The following is a 14,191-nucleotide window of genomic DNA, read 5'->3' as shown; positions in this document are numbered from 1 at the left end:
AGTGGTTTCAGGAACTGACTCATCTAATGATTCATGGATAAGATACTGGTTTTAATATATTTCTGATCATGAGACTCAAACTTCAAAAACAGTGATGCTTAGTTTTTATTTTAAAGTAAAAAAAAAAAAAAAAAGGTACATCAATCATGCAAACAAATATTGTCATGGGACAAACGAGCTAATAATTACGTATTTTACAGTGAACTCTCTTTTTAAAAAATGGTGTGTTGAACATCCTGGAAATTCATTTCAAGAGAACGCTGACAAGTGAATTAAAAATCCACTGTCAAAAACTTGAGTACTTTCACTGCAGCCCTGACAGAGCTGAAATCCAAGTGGAGAGCAGCTGGGATGTCAGAGATGCCCTTAGGTACAGGTATGAGTGCTACACCCACTGCTGATGGCCCTGGTGTCTCCAGCTGTGGACACAAAGCACCATCCCAGCCGGGCTGGGAACAAACAGCCAGGGAAGTTTTGTTCCAGGAGTGACTGAAACTGCCGAGGTCAGCCCCAAAGCAATGACTAACGCTGGATGCTAAGTGCTCTCTCTCTCTCCCCCGCTGCATTCTGTGCTAATTCAGAATTCAAGCCCAGTTTTCATGCCCCCAGCCCTTCCAGAGCAAAGCAAAGCCTTCCAGAGCATCCAAACCCTTTCTGCCCACAGCACAAATCTCATCAGTATGCTGTAACTCGAACTGCCAGGCTCTCGCACCTAAAAAATAGCTGGTGATGGAAGCTGAATTCTGCCGGGCTCGTGTGTGGAAAAGTACTGGTTTACTTTTTAATTTCGGAGCTGCGGGCTGCAGCCGCTCGCCCCTTGGCGCAGCCAGCTGGGGACCTGGGGGACGGTGGCACTTCTGCACTTCACCCCCCCTGCACCACCAGCAAAAAGAGAAAACAAAATGCATCTTGCTCAGAGGGAAATAGAAAAGGACAGCAAAGAGAAAAGCAGCAGTTAAAACACTTGACAAGGAAAGGCCAAAGTGCGCCCGGTGGCTGGCAGTCATTTTATGGCCCTGGTCCTCCAGCAGATTTACTTAGATGACGTCAGTGGCTCCAATCCAGCTTTTCTTTGGTAGCATTTACCACTCGCCTCTTGAAGCCTCCACTATGCTACAGAGCAGCAGACCATAATCAAAATTCCCTTTGTGAAATAGAGTTTACCTCAGGGCACAGAGGCACTGCAAGCTGAATTGCAGGCTCTTCACCCTGTACTGCATGCCCAGAAATAAATAACCTCCAATACTGTACTCTCCTTAATACAGAAGGACCATTAAAAGCAGCCTGCTACCTAAAAAAGGGTTCTTTAACTTGTCCCCAAAATCTCAGAAGCCAGAATATTAGTTAATTTTCCAAGCAACCAAGAACTATAATAATTCTACTGCCCTTTGGACTTCTTCATATTGTTTTTAGAGATTTTGGATGATAAAGTTATTTATGGGTCACTGTTTCACCAGAAAAAAAAATTATTACTAATGCTGGAGGCTAAAGTGAATCTGTATAGGAAGCTGCATATTTAAAACTGTCTTCCAAATGTGCCCCTGCCACTGCTTATCTACAGCTGCTCAGTGAGCACACAGTAAATATGCCAAGGAGCAGAGCAAGAAATTACTGTGCATAAGTAACAGTCAATTGAATGAGCAAAATGCACATTATTTGGAGCTGTGCATTTCCCATCACAAAGCAGTGGCTGAAACCAGTGGAACAACAGTAAAGCCAAGTTGAGGAGGTACCAAATAAATTAAAACTCCACAGGCTCTGCACTTTAATCAAAATAACCCCCACAAAGATGTGCCCTATGGTACTAAACAAACAGATTTGTTATGTTTTAAGGGAGCCAGCACTCCACAGACAGCCATACCCATCATGGGTGGTAACTGGAGATATCAGAGAACTAAAATTGCCTCTCACAGTTAGGCACTTAGAAGTAACTCCCAGGAAGATGAACACAGGCCTCAGAGAGCTGAAGGGCTCAGCAGCCCTCCTGTCCCAGGCTCTGTGCTTATCTCACCCCTAATCAGAGCAGGATCCCAGCTCTGGCCTGCAATGGGCCAAAGCCAAAAACCACTGCTGGCACCAAACTGCACCAGCCACACCAGGGACCCCAGCTCTAAACCCCAGCTCAAAACAGATTTCAAATCTGGGGGCACCCCCAGAGCAGCTCAGAGGGGACAGACACACACATTCCACATCCCTGAAGAGAAACCAGAATTCTCCAGCAGCTCAGAAGGCAAGCCAAGGGCAGGAGCCCCTCTGCAGGTGCCAACACCAGCCGAGGCAGAGCAGCAAGGTGGGAGCATCCCTCTCACTTCCCTGCCCACCCAGCTGGCCCCGGGGTGCTTTGCCAGCTCCTGCCTTCCTCCAGGCAGCTCATCTGGGAAATGGGAAAGAGGGAAATGGTAAAGGAAGAGGGAAATGGTAAAGGAAGAGGGAAATGGTAAAGGAAGAGGGAAATGGTAAAGGAAGAGTGAAATGGTAAAGGAAGAGGGAAATGGTAAAGAAGAAAGAGTGAAATGGTAAAGAGGGAAATGGTAAAGAAGAAAGAGGGAAATGGTAAAGAAGAAAGAGGGAAATGGTAAAGAAGAAAGAGGGAAATGGTAAAGAAGAAAGAGGGAAATGGTAAAGAAGAAAGAGGGAAATGGCAAAGAAGAAAGAGGGAAATGGTAAAGAGGAAAGAGGGAAATGGTAAAGAAGAAAGAGGGAAATGGTAAAGAAGAAAGAGGGAAATGGTAAAGAGGAAAGAGGGAAATGGTAAAGAGGAAAGAGGGAAATGGGAAAGAGTGGCCACTGCTCAAACTGTTCACATTTCTCTGCTTCAATTGGAGAAAAATTCACTTCTCTCTGCTAAAACAGAGCGGTGCCAGCAAACAGATTCAGAGGATGATGTAGATTTCTCTGAGAGAGAATCCAAGTCCTTTTCTTGGCCATTAAGGACCTGGACATGAAAGGCATGGCAAGCACAAGTGGCCCTTTCTTCTCAACACCCAGAGCAGGGCAGGGCTGGGGGCAGCAGGGAGGGGACCACAGTGACACCACCAGCAGAGGACTCGGGGATGGAGCACCTGGCCAGCTGGGTGCAAGAGGAGAGAAACAGAAATCCCAGGGACCCCAGGGCAGGAGAGCTTAACCCAGAGCAGGAATGGCCTGCCAAGGAAAGAGGAGGCTCCAGGCAGCAGGGACAGCCCTGCAAGGAGCGGGCAGGCCAGCCCCTGGGGCAGGAGACAGGAATGTGCTGCAAGGGCAGGGAGCAGCACAGGCACATCAGCCCTGGGACACCAAGGGAGGCTGCTCGTGGGGCTGGAAACTTCTCCTGCTGCAAAGTAATCACTCCCAAAGACAGGCAGGGCCAGGGGGAGATAAAGGAGCTTCCAGTGGCTCTTCCAGTCTTCTGGTCTTTCAATTGATCGTGGAAAAAGCAGAGGGGAAAAAAAAATCTTCAAAGATCAGCTGACAGCAGATACAGGGACGTGACTGTCTTTAAAGGTTAATTTTTTTTTTTTTTTTTTTGAAAGAATGAAGGTAAAACCACGGACGTGGAAACTGTTTACAGAGTTTTGCTTTTATATTTTAAGCTGTAAACTACCTTTAGAACAACAAAAAGAAAAAAGTGCGCATTGATATTGGGGATAGATTAGGTGTGAATAAAATTTCCTTTTTCCCATTAACTATTGTCCCAGATCACCATATTTTTTGAAATTGATATACACATAACAGAAGCTTTAATCCCCTAAACCTCCATGAATTTACCTTTTCTTCCAAAGTCTGCTCTGACATTTTCTCCCCTCAAAACCAAAATGTCATTCCTGAATTATAATCTCCCAACAGAAAGACAACCACGTAAAAAGAAAAAAAAAGAAAAAAAAACCCCAAACAAACCATGCCAACTAATTCCAAAAATAAGCACTGCTGTTCCCAGCACCATGAGGTGAATGAATGGTGAGAGATTCCACCAAGGGAATCATTGTGATGTCTCCAACGTTAAGGAATAATTTGGCACCAGAAGTACCCAAGGCCATTCTGCTTGGCGATTCAAACACGAAGCATATCAAACCACCACTGATAAGCTAAATTAACAGATAGCTTATCTGAAGCATATACCGGCCATATGGTGCCACAACTTCTGTTGCCTGTTGCTGGCATAACAATAGGCTACTGCAGTCTTAGACTGGAAGCACTATTTGACAAACTGTCAACAGCATTTTTATTTTTTCTGCAGAGCTCTAGGGCAATGGCACACTCGCCTATTTGCATTTTTTTTTTTTAAACAGGTGAACAAAGAGTAAACCAGATGTCGACTTTAGAAATCGAGCTGTCTGGATCAGGAGATTTAACAGAGGCAGGCATACTGCTACAGCTCAAATCTAGACAATGAGCTTTTCTAAAAACACTCTGGCCTAGGGGAGTGGTTATTTAAAACACTTGGCTTCTTTTATTTCAGCACTGTGGAAGTGAATTCTACTCTTAAGTGCCAGCTCAAATGAAGTCATTTTGTTTCACTGGGGCTTTCTTTGCATTTCAGAAATGTAGCATGTACTGTAGTAACGGAAAAGACCAAAAAAACGGTGGGGAGTGTGTGATGTGGAAACCAGCAATTTGATCACATTCAAAAAAAAAAAAAAAAACTCTGAAAGGACAATTAAAGTGCAAGTTACATGAAATTTACTTTTCCTTCTCAAAAAAAAAAACACAACAAAAAAACCCAAACAAACCAACACAACCAAAACAAAACTAACAACAAAAAATAAAACCCAAACCACTTCTGAGTGCTTTAGAAAAACCTGATATTTACAACCCCCTCAAGTTCCACAAAGACAAGCAAAACTGACCAGTAACATATTCAAGGGGACTTGAATACGTTACAGAAACACATTGATACCAAAAGTATCATGAAAGTTGTCTTCCTGCTTTATTAAAAAAAATAAATCCTTCTATTTGAGGAGAAATAATCTTTTGGTAACAACACAGCGATCTACTCAATCATTACAAAAACTGACAAACTAAAAACTACTGTCAATCAATATATAGCAGGTCTGTCTATGATATTCAATTATGAAAATGTGCTTTTAGCTGTGTTCTGTAGGAGTGTGAAAGACATAATGAGAAAAATAGATAACTTTCTGTTCTAATAATCCCTTCTGCTTTGATAGGCAGTTATGGGAACATATTTATTTTCTGACTTATACCCAGCTAAGTATGTAGCATTTTTAGATTATCTTTTCAAATTGTTCTTGAACATTCTCAGTTTAAAAAAAAAAAAAAAACAACTCCTTTCATGTTAAGTTGAGATTGCACTTGAACTCTTTCCAAAAGCCAGAGCTGTACTGAATTATGATAATTAGAAAGCTGTGCGCATAAAAGGCAGCACAGTTGATGCATTTAAAAAAGTTCATGCCAGAGAATATAAGTTCAATATGTTCTCACATAATTAACATTTCCCATCATTAGCAGCAGTTTTCAGTTCATGTATCTGTAAAAACAACAGCACTCGTCATTGTTTCAGATTCCCAGTCAATAGCATTTTAATAGTTTTACACATAATCCCAAACTTTCGGCCCTTCCCCCTCCCCACACAGGGAGATTTCACATTCTACCTCCTGACCTGCTGGCACAGCACTTGGGTTCTGTGCTGGTGTGCTGCTGCAGCCACCCAGACGGGCTCTGAGCCCCGGGTTTGGGGGAAGCCCAGCGAGCTGGAGCCCAGGCAGGGCGCAGGGGCAATAATCACGCTGCTCCAGTGAACAGCGAGCACAAGACAAAGGACAAAATGTTGTAGGTGATACCTCGGACTGGACAGGAGCCAAACTAAAACAGGCTGGCTCTGACAAGCCAGGCAAGGCTGGAGGGACCAGGAAATGGGGTCAGAGCCCTGTGCCAGCCGGGCGAGCGCCCGCAAACCCTCCCCGCGCTCGCGGATTTCCATCGCGCCCCGGGCCGGGCACCAAAACCCACCCAGCAACCAGGGCTGTGCTGGGTCACTCTGAGAACTTCCTGGGCAGAATAACTCCAGCTGGCTGTCGGGAGCCAGGGTTTGACTTTCAATCCCTGTATTTTGAAATTAACATAATTCTGGTTGAGTATTAATAACCTGATCCAGTATAAAAGCTGCTGAATCTGCATCGGCACAGACAGAAATTTTGGCTTTTCCAATGACAAGGTGAAACTCACGGTGACTGCAGTGGGATCACAAAAATGAGAAGTTTGTTGTATTAAATCAGAAAACACTTAGCTGAATTTTATGTGACAGATCTGAGGAGCAGATTTGAAGCTGCTGCCTCAAAGGACTTAAGTCTGCAACTTCTCACTCTCTTCTGTTTTGGAAATGAGCAATCATTAAAACCAAACACAAAATTATTCCAGGAAATATTATTCCATCCTTGTTCCACTTGCAAAAGTCAAAAGGAGTTTTGTCCAAGAACAGAGAGCAAGATATGGTCATAAAGTGGGAATTTCTTGCAGAGATTTTTTCCCTAAAACTGTGTCTTCAGCACAGCTTGGAGTCAGTTGGCTTTACAATTAATAATGCCATTCATCTGTTCAAATACCACAGGATGCAATTTAAATTATACAGCACTTGCACAAACTGCCACAAAACCTGTAACAGCCCTTGCTGGCAGGGAGACGATTTACCTCCTGAAAGTTGTAAAATTTTGCTGAGATTCAAATAATTCTTTAGCAGGAGAGGGCTGCAGTTTAGGAATAGAACACATCTCTGGTGGCGGCAAGCCTCAATGGCAAAGCGCAACACGGCGGCACCGCGGAAATCAAACCCCAGGTCCCAGGAAAAAGGATTGCTCCTCTCACGAAAAGGTGGGTCCCTCTGATGAGCTGGGCACTCCAAAATCATCTTTAAAGGGCCAATTTGCAGCCTCATTACAGCCAATGTAATCCAGCAGCAGGCCGTATGAAGCGGATGGAATTATCCTGAATTTAGACCAGATTTCTAAGAAGTCAGCCCTCGCCTCATATTTGCACGTGCCGTGAATAAGAGCCCAAATGGAATGAATGATCAGCTGTTAATAGAAATTTGCCTTCCAGTCTTGGGCAGATTACAAGTTAAGCAGAACATAAGCCCCGAGCAGAAATTTGAAAAAGTATGTGTGCCTAATCAATATTCTTTTAAATCAAAGATGTCCTTCTTTAGACATCAAACATCACACTAACCATGGACATAAAGCACATGCTGTAAATATCTTAGTATTTGATCCAGCAAATGTTTATTCCTATGAGTCATCCTGGTCACTTTAACCTGAGCAAGGACTGGATCCAGCCAATACTTTCTTCTTAAATAAAGGGAATCACTACAGAAAGACAGCTTTTAAACCATCTCCAGAGGGGTGCAGGGTTACTATTAATGACATGAAGAAACACCACTAGAATGAGTGATGAGCACATATTTTTATATATATATATGGTGGGCACGCAGTAAGAAACCAAGTGCTCCTAACAGGTTTGAAGGTAACCTTCTCCCAGACACACACATCCAGAACTCTACAGTAAATCTCCATGTTTTGGGAACAGTCCTAAGCACCTCCTAATAAAATGAGATTGCTTCTGGTGAAATTCTTCCAGCAGTGTAACCATCCTACTTTACAGACTGAAAACTGACAGCTGTATCATAATACACAACTGCATGTGTTTACCTTTCACTCTTTTTTAATGAAAGATGCCAGTATTTCTCTATAGCTCCTGAAGTTTTTGTTCCTGTATTGCCTGTACCGTACCTTGAAAGTTTGCTTACAACATTATCACAAAGGCAGCTTAAACAGAAAGAGAAAGAAATGGGGTTTTTTTTTTCCTCAGCATGTGACTCAACTGAACTTAACTTTTTCAGGCATGGACAGACAAAGCCCAGAAACCACTTTTACAATATCCAAAACCACCACGGCGCCCAACAGCAGCAGCAGCAACAGAAACCCACTGGCTCCAAGTGACACCAGACACACTGCACACAGGCTCACACGTCCCCACACAGCCATCCCAACTCACTATCAGTGCTCAGCTGGACACTCACGGCCGGGGCTACTTCGGAATTAAGTTTCTGCTGTTCTTTTCTGGCTGTTTAATTAAAACTCCTTTAAGCGTGCTCTGTCTTTACTAAGACTCCTGTCAAATCTACATTTTTCCTTGGCTTCAAGGAAAAATTGGAGTGCTTCCCCACTCAGCAGCGACTAAGAAACTGTGGAGAATATAAAACCACAATCTGAACCTCAGGGGCTGTTGTTCCACTCTCCTGGCTGGAAAGTCCAGGAATATTTACTTCACCAAAGCGGCGTAAGCTGGACGGATGCTCAAAATACACCAAACATGTTTAGTGATAAAGAACTTCCAAAGGTATTTCTGGATTGCTGAGAAGAAAAATTGAAAGAAATCCTTTGCATCCAAAATTTCTGCTTGGTCAGCTGATAAAAACCCGGAGCAAACAAAATGCAGAATTATCCCTGCTGGTACAGGAAACTCTTTATGCCCTAATTAAACACCAGTGCAGTGTGAAAAGATGTGCTTTCCCACAAAGGTGAAAAAATAAATGCACCTCTGAAATGTTTACCCTTCGTGAAAATAATTTCAAAAAGTGGATTTTAAAAACTTGCAACTTCAGAACGCGATCCAAATAGAAAATCTTTGGGTTTGTGTTTCAAGAACATCTACTGTATGAATTCCTGTATTTCTGTTCCCAAATAAAGTGTGTGAGTGTACGTGTGTATTTAAAAATACACATGTTCACATCCAAACATGCAAGCTTTCCTCCCACCCCCCGAAGTAATTTAATATCCAGGTCTGTGTCATTTTTAACAGCACCATCTTACCATCAGTACAATCTAATATTCTGTAATGGTATTCCCCAACTATTTATAGAGGTAGAATACATCATACATTACAGAGACACATTCCCAATCTAGGGCTGTAAGAAGAACCCTACATATTTTTAAATTAAGTCCTAATGTAATTATAATCATTTTTGTTTTCATATTCAATTGCAGGTAGCACGTAGTTATTTACATGAATTTCCCTGTTAGAGGCATTCCCACAGAGATTTCCATATTAGATGTGCTGCAGAATAACTGAGCATGCAGCCAGGCATGTTATCCACACAGCTCCCAGCTCAGCCCTCACCCAGCTCTGCAGAACCGCTAACCTGCAAGATTGCATTTCCAAACTTTAGCAGCATGAAGAGAAAGCAAACATGCTCCTGCTAACGCAGGAATACAGCTGCATTTGTACTTTTCCTCCCTGAGGCTCTGCCATTTCGGCTTCTATTTCTTATATACGCTATTTTAAGTCAGAAAACAGCAGTACAATCCGATGTTTCTTGCCCTTTCTCGCCTAGAAAGGAGCAGTTTAAGAAACCCTGGGAGCCATTTACATTCAGAGAGCGCAGGGCAGAACTGCTCCCTAACTTTCCAGCACTTCTGGAGGTCACTTTTCATTTCTTCGTATCAAAGGCGGGCACTTGTTTCTAATAAGTTAACAACTCTCCTGAGAAACGTGGGTGGCTGGTATTTCATTGTTTCATAAATATTTTTATACTGGTAACACCGTTCAACTTAAAACAGATTTCAAGAGGAGAAAAATCACGACTAGGACCGTGCTCAACAGAGGCGGGAGCGCAAACTTTTTTCCTTGGTGAAAACAAGAGATATTTCCCCCCTCCTCTCGCTTTATTTCGCCTGGCTGTTTTTGTTTGGTTGTGTGGAGGGGGCCGCTTTGTTTTAATTTGGGTACAAAAGGCGCACTGTACAAGTTTTCCCTCCCCCTTGGAAGTGTACTTCCTTTGAAAGCGAACAAAGGCTGCCACCGGGCCTCCGCACCAGCGCCGGGGACAGCTGTGCGACGGAGCTCCTCACAACCTCGCCGAGAAATGAAAAAAAAAAAAAACCACCAAAAAAGCCACCGAAAAACCGAGCGGTTCCTACCGAAAGGAAGTTTTCCAGGGACAATCTCCTCGGCGTTGCTGTAACTGCGACTTTGTCTTTTTTGGATACAATGTTTCTGCTGACTCCCGAAAATTTTCCACTTGAATGTGCAATTAACCAGCAGCGGCGGCGGCAGCAGCAACAGCAGCTCTGGAGAAGGAGAAGCAGCAGCGAGAAAGGACATTCCTTCTTTCATCTTTTAGAGGAAAACAAGCCAGGGGAGGGAGGCAGAACCGGGGGCAGCGCGGCGAGCGGAGCTCCGCGCCAGGCCGGGCCGCCCGGGGATGGCTGCTGAGCGCTGCGAGCCTCGGCGCCCAGCCCGGGGCTGCTCCCGGCTTGCGTGCTTCCCCGCGGGGAGGGGAAAAAAAAAAAAAGCCCAACAAAATATGTGAAAAATGCCAAGGATCGGTGCGCGCGTGTGCGAAGGGGGAGAGCCCGTGTGTGCGTGAGAGAGCGAGAGAGTGAGTGCGAGCGAGCGGCGTGTGAGCGCGCCCGGTGCCGGGCGGTGACTCAGGCCGGGGAGTGCGAGCGGGGGAGCGGAGCGGAGCGGGGCGGGCGGCAGCGCCTGTTGCAGCTCCGGCCGCGGCCCCGCAGCGCCGCAACTCCGCGGCGAGCAACTTCTGCCCCCGCCGCGGCCCCCGGCCCGCCCGCCCCGGCACCTGCGGGGGCGCCGGCCCCCCCCGGGCCGCCCCCGGCCGGACGGGCCCCCCGCCCCGCCGCACAAAGCGCCGGCGGCGTGCGCGCCCGCGGCCCCGCTTACCTCCGCGCCGCGGCCCCCTCCGCGCTCCGCCAGCGCGCCGCGCTCCGACGGCAAAACTTCGCCCGCCGCCCCCGGGCCGCCCCGGCTATTTATGGCCCCGCGCCTATTTTTAATCCGCCGCTCGGCTATTTATACCGCGGCCGTAGGTTGCCGCGGGCCGGCGGACGGAGCCCTCGGAGGATGAGTTGCTGCCCGGCCGGCGGCGGGGCGGGCCGGGCTCCCGGCCGGGCTGCGCGGCGCCAGCGATGCGAGGAATGCGCGGAATGAGGGGAGGAATGAAATGAACGCGGGAGCGGGGCGGCCGCGGGGCGGAGCGCGGCCCGCCGCCCCCTGCGGCCGCGGGCGGGCGGGCGGGGCCGCGGGCGGGGCCTCCGCGCCGCGCTGACCTCATAGGGGAGCCCGCGGGAGGGGGCCCGCCGGGGGCACCGCCGCACCGGGCTCGGGGGCACCGCCGGGAGATGCCGGCCCGCGGTGGAGCGCCGGGCGGGCCCGCAAAGCGGCGTGCGGGGCTGCGAAAGGGAGTTCCGAAGGATGCGCGGGATGGGGGCTGCTGCGGGGTCCGCCTGGGGCACTGGCGGGGAGGCTCCCCGGGGAGCTCGGTGTACACACGCTCGCATCCCACCCCCGGGTGCCCTGCAAAGCCCTGTGCAAAGCTTGAGAAACGCGGGGTCTGTGTCCAAAAGGCCCAAGGGAGCCTGGGGTGAGAAGACATCGCACCCCAAATTGACGTGGACACAGCACGGCCCAGGGGTCCGGTCTTCACCCTCAATCCAGATGCTGACCTTTCTCACAAAGCTGTCCCCAGATCCAGATTTCACAACGCCAGTTTGGCGCCACTCCAAATGAGGGAGCCTGAGTGCCACTGGACTATCTGTACCCTTCTTGTCTGGTGCAACCCATCCCCCAGAAACGCTCCCCAAGCAGCATCACAGGCACGTCTCCTTCGCTTCACAATCCGCTACCTTATGGAAATAATTGCAGGGAAGGCACAGCTGTTGTGCTTGTGACAATTCATATTTGCATAAGCAAAGCGGATAACTGGACACCTTGGTGTTTGTGAAATAAATTGCCTGCTTTGATGTGCAAACACACATTTCTACCCACCTTTGAAAGTTTGCCCAGCAGGGCTACCGCCTCTGGAGGATCGCAGAAATCACGTTCCAGCCCCAGAGGAACAATGTGTCGGCACCACCCGGCAGCATCTACGCGCTCACACCGCACCTGAGTTCATGACATGCTGGTGGAATCCTCAACAAACGCCCTGCATGTTAATTTTTTGTAGCTTTGAGAAGGGATGCCCAGCGCGTCGATCTGGGAATGCCAGGAACGCGCTGGTCCCGCTGCCTCCCCAGTCCCAACGCCGTGAGACAGCCATGCTGCTAGCAGACATCCCTGCAGCCTGCGGCTGACCCCAGAGCCTCTGGAAAAGGAGCCACTGGAAGCTCACGTTGCAGTTTTCAGGGAGCTGCAGCTGTTTGTCACATCTGTGGAGCGGGCACGGAGCGTGTGTGACGGGCAGAGGGTGCCGGGTTCCCGCTGGCCACGCTGGCACTGACTGAAACCGCCCTGCAGAAAGGTGTGCAACAAGTAACAACGCCAAACACAGCCAAGGGCTCTGCAGCTCTTGCCCAAAGGACTGGGAGAATGCAAAACCGAACGTATTTTAGGAGATTGTTTTTGCTCCCCACCATTCCACACTGGCTGAAACATTTCTTCCCGAAAACAGGCTACAAGAACCCTTTTCCCACATGCAGAATTTCTTTTCTCTCCAACTCCTTCTTTCCAAATAGCCCTGGCAATATTGTCTAATAAGTGTCTGAGTGCCTGCACAATTGGTAAAATTCAATCACTTTGCAGATGTCTGCACAAAAGCCATAGTCTCCTGAGTGCACTTGAAGATTCCCAACTCTTTTCCAAAGCTGGAAAAGAAAAATGGGACAAAACATTGCCCCCCAACACCTCTAACACAGATTTATTTTTTTTAGTCATTAGGCTTGAAACTCCCTCTGCTATGCTCGCTGCAAAAACAGAAATGTGAAATGTCTTTAAATAAATGTGATTTTTTCCCCATAAGGCTTGCAGAGGAAGTACCAAGAATACTGACTCCTAAATTTTGTGCATGTGCAGGGCCCAAAAGGCACCACAGCTCTCTGCATGTGGAGGGAAAGCAGCAAATCTTTGGACAGTGGATAAGAAGAGTTTGGAAACTTTTCACCTATAGCAGTTCTCACAAATGGAAGTGATGCAAATTTTGCAGGATGACGCTCTCCTTGTGGAAAAGAAAATAAAAAAGAGGAGTGCTTCTGCAGCCATCCCTGTGGATGAGCACAAGTCAGACTCATACAGCTTCTGTCTGGAGCTGCAGACAGACCGTTCACCTTTGCAATTCAGAATTCAGAAGAATTGTGGAAGAATAATTAAATTTACCTGATGCCTCCATGTTTTCCTGTTAACTGCAAGCAGCAGGGAAGGCTCAGGCAATTCTGTCTGTTTCCCAGGTTCTGAAGTTTTCTGTTAGTGTCCTCCAGAGGAAGAAATTCTCCTGTGGGAGGAAGGCAAAACCAAATGCTTGGGGAAGACTGGAAGCCTTCCACTGGCACAATGTAAAGGTTCATCCACAATCCACAGTTTTCCACTCAGGCTGGTCCTGGCAGTGTCTTGCCCGCAGGCTCTGCACATAGCAATGAAAGCCCCCAAAGTGAGGCCAGGATGAACAAAGCAGCGTGGTGACTGAAGCTCAGCCCTTGAGAGGCACAGCCAGACCAAACCCTCTGAACACTGAGGGAGGGAAATTGTGCCCAGCATGGCTCTCTCTGGCCTCCACACACCCTGCAGATGATCCTGTCAAGCCACACCACATTGGCAGGCACTCCAAAATGCATACCTGGAATTCCCAGGACTTTCTGACAGGAAAAAAAAAAGGTGCATTGGGGAAAGAGAGAGATCTGTGCATTTTGACAGATGGTAAAGACAAGGTAAAACAACATCAGGGTCTGCCAGCCTGTTAGCCCAGCCACTGTCCCCGTGCCAGGGGGGCTTTGGAGGCCTGGTGGATAAGGAAGGAAAGCACACTGGCAGCACATTCATGGACAGAGCTTTGATGGATTGCCTGCCCTCTGTTTATTGCTGAGTGGCTTCTCCAGGCACACAGGTGTGCTGAGAATTACAAAAGCTGCAGGAAACAAAGGGACATTGGGACAAGCCCAGGCAGGGGCATTTCCTGGGGACAAATGCTTAGCTCAGCTAGAAATGAGACACAGACATGTGAAAATGTGGTAAGAAAGGGAAAGAATGGGGTTCAAGAGACAGTCCAATAAAAGGACTTCAGGGAGAGAGACTGGGGAAAGAGAAAAGACAGAGAAAGTGAAAACAGTTTTTGAAACTACAGACAGAAGACAGGAAAAATGAAAGTTTTGAAAGGGTGATAAAAATGGAGAAAGGAAAAGCTGAAAAATAAAAGGAATTGATGGGGCAGAAAGAGCAGCTGAAAGGAAACCAGCTGGGAGAGCAAGGGAAACTG

At 47.4% G+C, this 14,191-nt stretch overlaps 1 protein-coding gene across 6 annotated transcripts in view; it reads right to left on the bottom strand.

Moving 5' to 3' along the window:
- Nucleotides 1–10,870, bottom strand: part of TEAD1 (TEA domain transcription factor 1) — a 160,717-nt gene extending 149,847 nt beyond the window's left edge. For 2 of the 6 annotated variants that reach the window (XM_050974797.1, XM_050974802.1), the window contains exons 1-2: nucleotides 10,672–10,870; nucleotides 9,912–10,061 (exon numbers count right to left, since the gene is read on the bottom strand). The gene's annotated coding sequence lies outside the window, so the exon portion shown is untranslated. Of the gene's footprint in view, nucleotides 1–9,911; nucleotides 10,191–10,671 lie in introns of those variants that run through there. The other 4 variants (XM_050974800.1, XM_050974801.1, XM_050974799.1 and 1 more) reach the window with 3 other exon arrangements.
- Nucleotides 10,871–14,191: the final 3,321 nt, after the last annotated feature.

This window comes from Serinus canaria, chromosome 5 (assembly GCF_022539315.1).
Source record: "Serinus canaria isolate serCan28SL12 chromosome 5, serCan2020, whole genome shotgun sequence".
Classification (NCBI taxonomy): domain Eukaryota; kingdom Metazoa; phylum Chordata; class Aves; order Passeriformes; family Fringillidae; genus Serinus; species Serinus canaria.
This window is presented reverse-complemented; position numbering and strand designations above follow the sequence as displayed.